The sequence below is a fragment of the Convolutriloba macropyga genome, chromosome 8 (genome assembly GCF_964194025.1).
Source record: "Convolutriloba macropyga chromosome 8, txConMacr16.3, whole genome shotgun sequence".
NCBI lineage: Eukaryota > Metazoa > Xenacoelomorpha > Acoela > Convolutidae > Convolutriloba > Convolutriloba macropyga.
In genome coordinates this window covers 14,646,350-14,660,762 of record NC_134475.1, presented here as the reverse complement: position 1 = coordinate 14,660,762, position 14,413 = coordinate 14,646,350, and the positions used below count along the sequence as shown (strand labels likewise).

The following is a 14,413-nucleotide window of genomic DNA, read 5'->3' as shown; positions in this document are numbered from 1 at the left end:
ATAAGGACTTAATAGATAAAGTGGAAGACGATAATCAGATTTTTTTTGGAAAAGCTCAAATTGATTATCAGGAGCACTTTCGATGGAAAAACAGCACATAGACGTTTAAAAATGAATTATTCAAACGAAATCAATATAATGTGAGAGCCAACTTAGTACTGCATACTTCAAAATCAACATTCAAAGAATTCAATCAAAAAATTCTCTTAGAATTGAGCAATTGATATGTATAGTTCAGCCACCATGATTCGGGGTATGACAAGATCATATTGAATTCAAAACTATAGTTATTGAAAATATTCAAAGAATTGAAAAACATGAATACAGGGCCGCATTGCGTTGCAAACATTTTTAATTTGTCACTTGAATTTTTCACTTTTATCCATGACTGAATTGAAAGAACCCCTAACTGGTGACTTTACAGAAGTAAACCTGGCAACACTAATGCCAGATAAACAAGACAACTGGCAGTTTTACAACAACCCATGTCTCGTCTCACAAGAACAATTAAGTCACTCAATTGGGTCTCCACTAATTACCAATTAAGTTGAAGCAGAAAGTTTTCAGGTTGCCTGAAAGCTCAAAAACGTGGACAAAGGAAACGTTATCAACCCATAAAAGCAACTCAATTGATGCTTTAACCGTCACACTTGTCCATAGTTAACGCTTAGCTTTTTCATAAAATTCAAATAAAATATGACGTTATGAGAGAATTTAAGAAAAAGTATTGGTACCCTTGTCCACAAAAGACAAAACAGCCTCAGAACTCTCAGATCTAACTTCTGCAACGTAATGCGTAGTAGCGTTAGGTCAGGCTGTGGTCGCGAATTGATGTCTAGAACGAAGAGTAAGCCATAGAAAAGTAAAAAAAAAACATTAGAAGAGAATTCCGCAAAGCACAAAAATATCGCATAAGTTTGAAGATGGTTGAATTTTAATTCAGAAAAAAAATATATTCCCACTAAATGCAGTAAAAAAGCTCATGCAATTATGCGGGTGGCAGGAACAGTGATGCTTCATGATTTTGCATGAAATGGTGACTCTTTGATAGTTTATCGACCAGCTGTTGTTCAGCGAGCCATCTTTTATTTGGGAGTTTGGGAATTTTTAGAAGCGACTAATTACCATGTTTGGGGGCTATAGGTTATCTGACAACTAAGCTGGGGGGGGGCTATAATGGGAAAGACCCGAATTATTATCTGTTCCCACAGCCTCCTCAATGGCGGAGGTCATAAAAGTCCCATTTCTCAAAATAGGTCATGTAAATACAAACATGACCGATTAACATCGGAAGAATATGAACGAGTTGGAGCTCAAAATCTATTGCCACCTGCTCCAGTTGGGGGGGGGGGGTATTCGCTTACGGGCTTCAAATAACGTCCTTAGAGGTTAATATATATCATTATAACCACTAAGAAAATTTAAAGAAAAAAATTACATCAATTTTTTGCGCATTTTTCATTTAAATTTCAGTAGTGAACTGCCACCATGAGTTCAGCTGCTGACACTTGTGAATAAGACAGAAAATTAGTCCATGCAAAACGAATGTCAAGGTCGTAAAAGTCAAAATGGCCAAGCAAAAATTCGGCATAAGAAAGGCCAAGACACCTTTACAATAACTGCTTCAAACGGTCGAGATCAACTAAAAAATTTTGCATTGATTACTCAGTGCCACTCACTCATAGGCCAGCAGCATGCGTTGCCGTGATAGGCGGTCGGCTATTTTCTGGTTATATGCGACAGCGCATCATAGGTCTTGCCATAATAGTACTGCCGTACTGTAGATGTTAAAAAAAATTTGTTAAGAGGTTAAGAAAGTAGCCTGATCGAGGTTCCAGATTCAATCAGAACTTGCCCAGTAAAATTATGGTATTTTGTTGACAGATCACTCCTGCCGATCATGTCTTATTTAAGGTCTTAAAACAATATTCAGTATCGACCGAGACTCATCAACTCTCGATCCAAATCTGATACATCTTAACTCAAGCAAAATTGCAAAACTAGAAATTTAATTAGAGGTTTACAATTCATGCAATACAGCTGTTTTACAATTTTTATGAACATAACTGCAGACTTTTGGGAACTTCATCGTAAAAAATATGTACACTTTGTGTAAATCAGCAACAACTCCATCAACGAATTTTGGAGACTCACTGGAGTTTAATTCTACCATTTACTTCGTAGTTAGACAAAATTGAATGCGATCGTTGGAAGTATTTTTTGTCAAGTTTTCATAGAAATATAACAAATGAGGTCAAACCATTCCAATTCTCGGCAAAAATGTCCCCTGGTAATCAGTCGGATTGCAAAACTTATCATAGCATTTCGCTTGCTTAAAAGTCCGCAGACTTTAATTTGAGCGTGTTTTGATTTTTCTCAATTGTTCTTTTTTGGATTCGGATCATTCTAGCAAAGCAGTTATTCTGAACGGAGGTTTTATCAGGAAAAAGTTTCAACTTTCGTAGGAACTCATAACAGTTAGAAATTAATAGGAGAGTGGGAGAAATCACATTACGGTGCAAATCGTACAATAATAGTCCAAAATTTTATCGATTAGGCTTACTCAAAAATTCCAGTGCTTATCCACTGCTATGAAATTAGTATATGGACAACAGTTACACTAAACAACCAGTTCAGATTAGCTTCAAAAATTGGAAATACCGGATACCGGGTCGAGGTTTGACCAAAAAATAATGGGCTCTTTTCTGTTATTGCCCCCACCCTTATATAGCCAGTCTATTTGCACCCCCCAAATATGTTCTTTTTGGTCCTTAGAGATCCGTTATTTTAGTCATAATAAATTGCCTGTACCGGTGGACGAATGGATGAATTTTTGTTTCCAGTTGTCAAAAAAATCAGTACCATAAAGCTATTCCTGTGAAAGCAAAGCACAAAAATATTAAGAACACGCATTATTCTGTCTGCTTACATTATAAGCAAAGTTGAATTACCGTATGCGTCTTATTTTAAAAACTTCGCTGCATAATTAATTTGTAAAATATGTAAGTGTACGAAATGCAACCAATATGCTATAACATGTATAAGTGGGGGGTGCAAATGGACGTGGGGGGGAATAACAGAAAGGAGCCAAATAATGTAAGATTAGCGGTGAATAGCGGTGAATTTTTGCGGTTCTTAGCGGTGAAAATTATCACCGCATTCACCGGAATTCATTTTTTTAAACCGCATTCTACTGGTAGAGTTGAACAAAATTTTTCACCGCATTCTGCTGGTAGCGCTGAAATTTTTTTTCAACGCATCATGCTGGTAGCGGTGAAAAATGTTCTTTCACCACTTAAGCGGTGAAAAAAAATTTTTCAACTCTTAAAAGTTTTTTTTCACCGCATTCATCGCATTGAACGCAAATCTTACACTTTAACTCAAATTCACCGCAAATCTTATCTTTTAGCGATTTTTAGCGGCGACACCTCGACCCGGGATACTTTTCCAGCAAGCCTTTTGTTAGCAACAGTGGATAACAACGACAAGATCTCATCATTGTTACTCAAATTCACCTATACTGTTGTCCACACCATCACTGGGGTTCAAGATTACAGTATCTAGTGTCGCCATAGATAACGAGTGAATCAGACTAAAGTGAAAGAAAGCATAACTGGTGAGTAATTTCATAAAAGTCCCTCGTTGTACTTATTGCGGATAAAGAAGAAATTAGCAGTTTTGCGACTACCTATATAACGGCTCCCAAGAAAAAATAGTAAATTTAATAATAATTTCTCTGAATTGGGTGTCAAGTAATTACTAAATCAATTGGAGCAACAAAGTTTTTGTTTAAGTGCACAATTAAATGCTCAAATTCGTGCACAATGGTTTCGTTATCCGAGAGCGCCAGTGACGAAATTCATGTACTGTATGTCACTGTTGTCCACGTTTAAAGCATCAATTTTTCAGGGTGGACAACACTGACGTAAAGTGAAAACATGAGGCGAGGTAATGGCACTTGTTGTCCACAAAAGAATAAAAAACCTAAAAATCACAAAATATACTATTTTTTTCATAATGCAGTTTCTATTAGCATTTGTACTTTTTTTTATTAAAGTATGATTTATCAGCAAACGGTAATTTATCACATGGATACGCGCATCAATTGTGATGATTGGTTTAATGCGCAAGATTTCAAATTGAAAAAATTTAACTAAGAGGGCAAATCCAATTCTAACCTTCAAAATCCTGATGAAGTCTGAATCTCCGCAACGAAAGCGCTGTTGCGTCATTGAGACCTAGTCTAATGTAATGCTGATCCACAGATAAGTGTAATGTAATTATATTTACGAAACGTTCACCACTCCTTACGTCGGAAACATTTTTTGACGTAATTTCGGTTCAACTTGTTTTGTTATCTTTTATTCACGTGTTAGAATTTCTTTTGCGTTTTGTTAAGTCCATTTCCACAGTCGGTAATTTTAAACAGTAACTAACTTCTAATTATAGAAAAAAGTAATTTAAAATAACATCCAATTATTTGATTAATAATGGACAAATTTCATGTTTTTGAACGGTTCCGGAAGCTGTTTCAAATGGATTTGTATTAATTTAGCCGTTGAAACCAGTAAGTTATGCCTCAAACAAAACAGCGACAAACTAGTTATTAAAAACAAAAATATTAACAACAGCGTAGCCACGAAGTGTAATATAATGTAGGAAAAAGTATTGGTGATTTTGAAAGTGGAACAAAAAATATGAGAGCAAAATAAGAGGAAAATATCCACAACAACAACAACGACGACAAGTCAAGTCAAGTAAAGGGAACAAGAAACAAACATACACACAAAACAGCACTAGTGAACGAAGGAACTAACCAAGTAAGAACGGTAGAACAGTATGGAAAAGATGGAAGCGAAAAACTAGGAAAAGTTTGGATAGCGTATGTTTGAATTGGAGCTAAAATAGAGCAAAAAATCCACACCAATTTTTTCTTTACATTCTAACACAACATCCATCGCTTACTTTCCGAATCTAATAAAAAATAAGTAATATCTCCGCATCCTTGGAGAAAGAAAAAGAAGGAAAGAAAAGAGAGAGAGAGAGAGAGAGAGAGAGAGAGAGAGAGAGAGAGAAGCGATGGAAATAGTAGTGGTATTACAATTTGAGATGGTAAAAACGAAGACTGGAGAGAATGGAAAAGTGGGGGGACAAAATTGGTTATGTAACCAAGGAAGGGAAAGACACAATCTCTTACTAGGATTGGTTTGCAACTATTACTACTATTACCATCAGCAGCACTACCTCCAACATAACACAACTACCATTGCTACGGATAGTAAGAGTAATTTGAATAAAAAACAGCGTTAGCGGCCCACTAATGTTATTCTAAAACAGTTCTAACTCAGCTCAGCTTAGCCTGGGTGGGTCGGGGGCCATATTTCACAAAGTACTAACAGTCGATCTAATAGTATCTGTGAAAGTAACTAGCTCAATCTCATTCTTTTCCTACTTCTGCTAAGGTATTCGACCTACCCACTTTCTATACCTTTCTTTACCAGTACCATATTCTATAAAGTTGGCAACAATTTTCTTTTCTTCTCTTCCTTTCAAATATATGCACATAATAATGCCATTATTACCCGAGCTGAAAACAGCACAACAGATGCGAACTGATGAACAATATGATGACCATTTTTTCACACAAATATTCGCATAGATGCATATATAATACACACAAAACACGCATCTATACATTTCAGGGCGCATATAGTAACTAAGACAACATTGTGTACTTACAAGGAACCCCTCATCATTATTTCAAAATAACACTACCCACTTTTTCCCCATCAGACTGAAGGGAAAACGATACATAACTTCAAAGAGACCATAAAATTTATAGACACCCTAGTGTGCTCAATTCCAGTGGAATAACATGGTTATTAGCATGGAAAAACACCCATTACTAAAAATAACACTACCCAAAACTTGCCGCCAGATGACGAAATGCCCATCTCCTTCCATGTCTGTCTTCCTTCTGAAGAGCCATAAATTAGAAATAACTGATCAACATCTCAATCATCATGCACGCTCACATATTCAATTCATGCGAGTATGGTTTTTCACATTTTTCAGGTTTAGGTCTTAAAGAACATTTAGCACCATTCTGACAAAATATAACAGGTTAATTCAACTACGCTCAGCAAAGCGCAAAACTATAGTTCAAAACAAGCGTATTTATTTAGCTTTTAGTATTGCTGACATTCAATTGACCGCTGTGGTTACGAGGTCGTGGCAAACAGTTTTTCAAAGATCGACATTTTTAGCGAAAAAATATTGTATAAAATATTGTATTAAAAAAGAGTTTTAAAAAATGATTTTAGACAAGGAAAAAAGTGCGTAATTCGAATGGCTATCTTGTCGATTATTAAAAAGAAGACGGGTAATAAAGATAAATGCCAAATAACCCTCAATCTCCTGAACGGTGAAATTAAAAACTGAACAGCAAGCATTTCACGAATTTGCGGTTGTTTTTACCACCGATACCTTGAAAATCATTGTTGTGAAATCATTGTTGAAAAGTGTTGTGCAGAAAATCAGGTATGAAAATACATTCGCAAAACGTCACTTTTTAAATGTATTAAAAAATTGCATTGTTTTTAAAAGTAATTTTGTTTGAAAGAAAACTGAAGAAAACAAGCATTGAATTTTTCAGTTTTTGCTGAATTGCGGAAACTTTTTTCAGAGAACTGACTAGTAAATGAACAAAGATGCACGTTAATGTGCGCTCACACAAGATGTTCCGACCCGAGCTCATCTACATATTTGACTTAATTGTCAACCAAATGGAGAGATAATCATATACAGATGTTTGAGTTAATAAGAAATCGTCACAAAGCCAAACTACTAATTGAATTACAAAATTCCATGCCTCATTACAGCGCTCACGAGAGCTGCCATTAAAAAGACTACAAGCAAAAAAAACAAACAACAACAAAAGCAAAAACAAAAAATTGACGGCAAAAACTCAAATATCTAAATTTAAAAGCAGCTAGTGACAACGTCAAAAATCAATCGAATAAAATGTTAATTAAAAATTTAATTAAAAAGTAAATCAAAGATTTACTTTTTCCTAACTACACAGCAGATGGGATTTCTCACTAATAAAACTAGGTAAAAAGTCGACAAAAAGAAGAAGCAATGAGGCGAAATTCAAAAATCAATCAACATTTTTAAAACAATAAAATTTTAAAAGTAGTAAATATCATTAGCTTTTAAAGAAATAATTTTTGATAAATTTACTAAAAAACCATTACAAAAACAATAGAACCTGTCTTAAGTTAAACTAAGCCAAAGAAACGGACTAAACATGCAAAAAAATACAAAAAGTGAGAAAACACAAATTATTGAAGCCATTAAAATCATTAGCTATTATCTGAATATTATTTATTATTATTTCAATTGTTATCTATAATAATTCAACTAAATTGATACTGGATGATTAAATAAGTTCACCTGAGCTACATTTGAAAACAATTGGGATCTATTATTACGCAAATGTGCGAAAAGAAGAGAAAAAGAAACACATATTTACTGCATACAATTTTTTTTTATAAAAACGCATCTTGTCTAACAAACAAAACATCAGCTACGACACAACATCAATAGACACGTTAATTTTGTGTATTATAAGGAATTGGATGGGACCTCTTAATGATGAGAATAGGTTACAAGTTGACGAAAAGAACAACGAAAACTGAAAAGTTTAACAACTCTTAAAAAAATTATTATAAATTTTAAGACTATTCGCTTTAAACTCACTGCATTGAGTAACATGATCAATCCTCAATTAGAAGCTTATGAGACAGGTCAGCATTTTATGGCTACAAAAGGAATAAAAAAAAAATCAAGCAAAAACAGCAAATTCAAAAACAGCAAAGCAAGAAAAAAACTTTTTGTAATAACTTTTTTAACTTAGAAACAACTATTTTAACAGCAATGAGGTTCTTCTTTTTTAAGTATATGACTTGAAACAATCCAGAAAAATGAACAAATATACTAAAACCACGAAATTTCCAATAAAAGTCGCAGTATCAACGCCAATCAATGGCTTTCAACGGAAGTCAATAAAAAACGCCTCGATGGAAGAAATTTTGCTTGTCAATTATAACTCATCAATAAGACATCACATTAGGTCTCCTGACTATGAAAACAACAACAAATACAGGCAAAAACCAAAAATTCAGCAGAAAAGTGAGAGAAGAAAGTGTCGAAGCCATTTAAACCATTAAGGTTTTCTCTGAAAACTTTATCTATGATGCATTGAACGTCTTCTCTAAGCCAATGAGAACTATCAATTTTAGGATAATGTGATAAGATTTCAAAAGGAACCAAATTTACAAAAAAAATATTCAAAAAATTTTAAAAAATTTTGAAAAATCGCGGCATCGAAGTCATAAAACCATTAGTTTGAAGCAAAAACCTCTAACCATGAGAAGTTGATGCAATAAAATTGAGCGGGTTCCTGACATTACCGAGACTGACTTACAGTTCACGAAATTAAGTTAAAGATCGGTTAATGTTCGAAAAAACTTCAAAATTTTTTTTAAGTCTTGTGTTTGTCATTCATGAGGCATCAAAAAGACATCAAATTAAATCTTATGACTATGAAAACAACAACAAATACAGGCAAAAACCAAAAAAATCAGTAGAAAAGTGCGAGAAGAAAGAGTCGAAGTCATTTAAACCATAAACTATTCTCTGAAAATTTTTTCTCTGAAAAATTTTTAAGAGCCATTAAATTCATTAGCTTTCAACAAAGACGACAAAAATCAACAAAAACGGTAAGTTATACCTCGATGTAAAAAAACAAGGATGTTTGCCGTTCATGAATCATCAGTAGGACATCATATTAAGTGTTATGACTATGAAAACAACAACACAGGCAAAAATCAAAAATTCAGAAAAGCGAGAAGAAAGTGTGCGAGAAAGTGCGAAGCCATTTAAACCATAAGCTCTTCTCTGAAAAGTTCATCTATGGTCCATTAAACGTCTGCCCTAAGCCAAAGGGAACTATCAATATTAGGATAATGTGATAGGATTTCAAAAGCAACCAAATTTACGAAAAAATATCCCAAAAATAAAAAAAAATTATTGTGGCATCGAAGTCATAAAACCAATACTTAGAAGCTAAAACCTGTAACCAGATAAATCTTGGCTGAAGTAAAAGAGAACAAGTTCCTGTCATTACAGAGACTAATTTACAGTTCAGGAAATTAAGTTTAAGATCAGTAAAAAATCAAAAAAATTTCGAATACTTTTTATTAAGTCTTAAAAGGGATTAAATTCAAAAGCTTTCAACAAAGACAACAAAATTCAACAAAAAACGGTAAGATATGCCTCGATAGAAAAACAAGGATGTTGGTCATTTATGAGGTATCAATAAGACATCACATTAAGTCTTATGACTATAAGAACAACAACAAAAACCGGCAAAAATCAAAATTTCAGAAAAGTGCGAGAAGAAAGTGTCGAAGCCATTTAAACCATAAGCTTTTCTCTGAAAACTTTAGCTATGGTCTATTAAACGTCTGCTCTAAGCCAAAGGGAACCATCGATATTAAGATAATGTGATAGGATTTCAAAAGGGACCAAATTTACGAAAAAAAGCCAAAAATTAAAAAAAAAATTATGAAAAATTGTGGCATCGAAGTCATAGAACCAATACTTAGAAGCAAAAACTGTAAACAGATAAATTTTGGCTGCAGTAAAAAAGAACAGGTTCCTGTCATTGCCGAGACTGACTCACAGTTCACGAAATTAAGTTTAAGATCGGTTAGTGTTCAAAATTTTGATCAAAGGATGTTTGCCATTCATGAGGCATCAAGAAGACATCAAAAGAAGTCATATGACTATAAAAACAACAAATACAGGCTAAATTCAAAAATTCGGTAAAAAGGTGCGAGAAGAAAGTGTCGCGGCCATTTTAACCATAAGCATTTCTCTGATGCCTTTATCTGTGGTTCATTGAACTTCTTCCCTAAGCCAATGGGATCTATCAATATTAAGATAACGTGATAACATTTCAAAAGGAACAGAAGCTACAAAAAAATATCCAAAAAATTTAAATATAAATATATATATATATATATATATATATATATATATGAAATCTCATGGCATTGAAGTCATAAAACAAATTATTACCAGATAAAATCGCTAACCAGATTAATTTGGTTGAAGTGGAAAAGCTGGGGCTCCTGTCAATACTACGACTGGCCTACAGTTCACGAAAATAAGTTTAAGATCGGTTAATGTTCAAAAAAATTTGAAAAAAGACTTTCTAAGCTTTAACAGTCGTTAGTTGTCTACTCAAATTATTAGATAGTTAAACTTAATTCTCATTACGAAACCTAATGCACTTTAGTCGACTAGTTTATGCCAAAAAAGTATCCCAACGAGTAAAGGACGCCAAAAAAGCAGTAAAATCTCAAATTGAAAATGACAATTTCATTAAAAATTACGAAAACTCGAGTCGAAGCCAAAAAAGATGAGCGATTCCTTGAAAACGAATTTTTCAATCCCTGGGCATAAATTTAATGTAAATGAAGTTTGTAATTAACGAAACGTCGATTATGAAAAGTGACTATTCTCTAAGCAACTAAAAAAACAAAAATTTGAAAATACTGAATTGTTTTATAGTTAACTTCACCATAAGACCAAAATTAGCCTATGTATCGTCTTTCGTCTATTGGCAACACAAAATGTTTCAACTTGAAGCGTGAAATCTAATTTTGAATTAATATTTTTTCCAGGAAAAATCTCAATTTGAACAAAAATTAAGTTAAAATTGAAGAAGCTAAAATGAAGAATTTCGAATTCTACGGTGGACGAGATTTTTAATGATATCACTCACATTTCTCTACGATGAATATATCGATCGGCCAAAATTGTCTGAACAAAAAAAATACATTTGAGTATGTAGTTCCATTCCCCCACAAGTGGGGTCAGAACAGTTAGCGGAAAACGTTGAACTTGATTTGATACCGTTAGTTTGCTTCTATTACAATAGTCTACGGCTCATCAAAAATTAACTTACCAACAGTGGTTCAAAGAGGCTTTTCTGCAAAAGTAAATAAGCATTTTAGGGCGCCAAAAAACTCGAATTACTTGCTACTGTTATCAGCCAGCTACACGAACTAAAATAAAATGAGGCTGACGATATTTTTGGTGGCAGAGTTGTCAGGGCTCGGTGTTTTTTTTTGAAAATGAGTGCGGCGAACCTTAAATTGTAAGCTCTAAGAAATATGTTTTCAAAAAAATTACGGACACCTCAACAACTTATGGCAAATAAATTTGCTGTCGCACATTTTCTTGCTTTTTCAAGGATTTATGGACTCAAAACAAGCCTTCATCACGGTCGCATGTTCCTAAAAGTTAACAGTTTTCAGAAAAAAACGTTACAATCGTCAACCGCTACCAAAATAACCGTCTACCGGTACTTTCAATGACACAGTGCAATTTACAGACCAACTAAATGGGATAAGTATGACTATAGCTTTTTAGAAATTGAGCAGTTGTTTAAAAAGATTAAATCAAGGTCAACTACCTGAAAATAATTGATAAAATTGGAATGACGGTTCATCTAGCCCTGAATTTACCTTCAGCAGTTGAAAAGTTTTTTTTACGTGAAAATAATGGAGAAGTCTACTTATATAAATATAAGGCAAAATATTTTTTCGTGGGAATCAAAGCTCTTCTAAAACACCACTTTGAAAAAATGTAAAGGTTCTGGCAAAATTTATTTAAAAAACGAGAAAAATTGCAAACTAAATTCTGTTAAAAAATTACAGAAAATTGTTTTAAAAAGTTGAATTTATGAATAAAAAAACTGAAAATGTATTTTCTTTTTGTAAAACTTGGATAAAATTTGGATAGAAAGAGTAAATTCCTGAAAAGAAAAGCAGATGAATTAAAGCTGGGTACCAGCTTCTGGCAAAAAAAGTCCCAAAGATTAAATTACTCTCCGTTTATGCGCGCAAGAAAACTATCAAAAATGTCAGTTTTTGACACGCAAAAGCACCTCGTTGACTTTTTGTGCTCAGAACCGTATTTTGTGACAAATTAGTTTACTGGTAGCTCTAACAAATAGTAATCTATATATCGAAACGTTTATCCAGCCTACATGCTTTTTACATACTTTCTCGTTCTTTTACGAGCTCCACGTGACGCTAGTTATAACTACACATTAGTCAATATACAACAGGAGTCAATTTTATGCAGTTGCGAGCTGTAACAACTCAGACTTTTCAAAAAATGCAATTATTAAATTTCCTTCTTAAATATTCCATGTTACTACATCAACATGTTCGAAACTGATTCATACGCCTATTGTTCAGACCCACTTTGGTGTGGAGGAAATATATGCTCAACTGGGTTTTTTCTTCTGTTGTCAATTTTAGCCGACCGATATAACCATCGTCGAGAATTGTGAATGGTTTTCATTTAAAAATCATACAGCGTAGAATTTAAAATAAAAAATTATTTTGAATTTGGTTCTTTCCAGGCAGTTATCGGGGGTTAAAATTTGTGAATATTCGAATAATATTCGTTGTTTTAGTTCACGTTTTCCGGAACTTTTGATTGACTTTCGTAATTTTACCAAAATTTGTTAGGAATAGTGTTATTGTTTTTGCCTACAAACATAGAGGAGGGTTATTGAAGTTTTTGATGCAAAAATTTTACTTGAAAATTTACATAATTTTTCAAAATTCAGCAAAATTAGTATTTGAGCAAAAATGGCACAAAATACGTCACTTTAGCCCCGTTTGTTCAAATTTGCCGGACGAATAGACTAAAGACCTGATGGGACCTTTGTCAACAAATTCAAAACGGCGTGCTTACTTCTGCTTACTCCAAGGGTGCTGAGCAAAAAAAAATTTTGCCCGTTTTTCGGTAACTTTAAACGATCATTAACCAAAACGCATCATTTTCTTTTGATATATCATAATTTTTGTTGCCAAATTATATCTTTTGGTTACATTTGAAAGCATTGCTCGTATTATTGAACGAGCAGCAATATCAAGGCTGGTTTTGGTCTCATCCTGCTTTTTTTGAAAATCAAAAAGTGAAATGATTCAGGTTGAGCGATGCCCTTTTTATTTTTTTTTCTTTTTTTAGCATTCTGTTGTTTTTTTCATTGTTTATTGCAGAGCAGAACAGTTACCCATAAAAGATCCATTACTGAAAGCACATGTTTACGAGAAGGTGATATCCAATGATTATATATAATTGGCTCAGTGAAAAATTCTTGGTTTCCAAAAAAATATGGCTTCGAAAAATTCTTGGTTTCCAAAAAAAATATGGCTTCGAAAAAATCTTTTATGAAAATACTAATTGAATTCTTGTGTTCTCATCTCCGTTTTTGTTCTGCTTGCAATCTAATGACATAATAGCACTAATTAAAAAAATCCAATGCGCTTCCCCAAATGGAACTAACCAATAAAAAGCTTTCAGTTGATACCTAATGACTACTAATACTTCGAATGTTTGTTTTATGGAAATCAGTGTTAACCTTTGAACTTTGTCACCCGAACGTCTGTCAATTTACTACTCAGTTTCAGTAAAAACAGGATGCATCCTCTTTCTACGTTATTGTGCTTTAATTAAAGTTTTCATCTCTTCGATCACACAAATTTTCGTAAAACTATTTTGGATTTTAGACTTTTGGCAATTTTTGAAACCCTTTTCGTTGCCTTGTCAGATTATCACCTTAACAACACCGTTGGTTTTCCCCGTTGGTTTTTGTAGAACGTAATGTTGAACATATGGAATCTTGTGAAAAACGTATGGTTTTATGGCTTCGAAACCGTTTTCTTGCAATATAATTGAGTGGTTGATTTTCACCTGTCCTTGTCGTTATTTTTGTGGTTGCATCACATATTCCTGATATTGACAGGTATCAATGGCGTCCCCTGAGAATATAATTGAGCATAAAGAAGGATTTATGTGAATAGCTAACGGTATTAATGACCTGGAAATTAATGGTTTTTATAATTAATTTGAACTCCCGTTTATAATTAATTTGAACTCCAATTTCAACTACCATAAGACATCTCCCATGCACTTCTAGGCAAAGTAAGCATTGATCTGTTATTGTTCTCAGGCTGCAGCAGGTGGTTTTATAGCTCAAACACTGCTATCGAACATCTTTTGAAATTTTTGCTCATTTTCCATGCTTGCGGTTCCTTTTTTGTCTCTTTTGCATATTCCCGTAAACCGACTTCCTATAAAATTACAAGTTTTTTAATTGAATTACAAGAAACCTAGTTTTTAATTGAATTGTTGAAAATTTATGGTTGTTTTTGACTTTTGAAAATATTTGCTAAAAAAACAATCGAACTTTCCTGTTTTATCAAGACCATTTTTGTCAATTTGTAGAATAGTCTCAATAAGAACAGGTTGCAACTCCTTT

General features: G+C 33.4%; 1 protein-coding gene across 8 annotated transcripts in view; it reads right to left on the bottom strand.

The window, feature by feature from the left end:
* LOC142344497 (sodium channel protein 1 brain-like) overlaps positions 1-14,413 on the bottom strand; it is a 182,220-nt gene that overhangs the window by 100,184 nt on the left and 67,623 nt on the right. For 3 of the 8 annotated variants that reach the window (XM_075396177.1, XM_075396188.1, XM_075396189.1), the window contains exon 1: positions 4,179-4,973. The exons of the other annotated variants lie outside the window; for them this stretch is intronic. The gene's annotated coding sequence lies outside the window, so the exon portion shown is untranslated. Of the gene's footprint in view, positions 1-4,178; positions 4,974-14,413 lie in introns of those variants that run through there. 8 annotated transcript variants of the gene reach the window in all.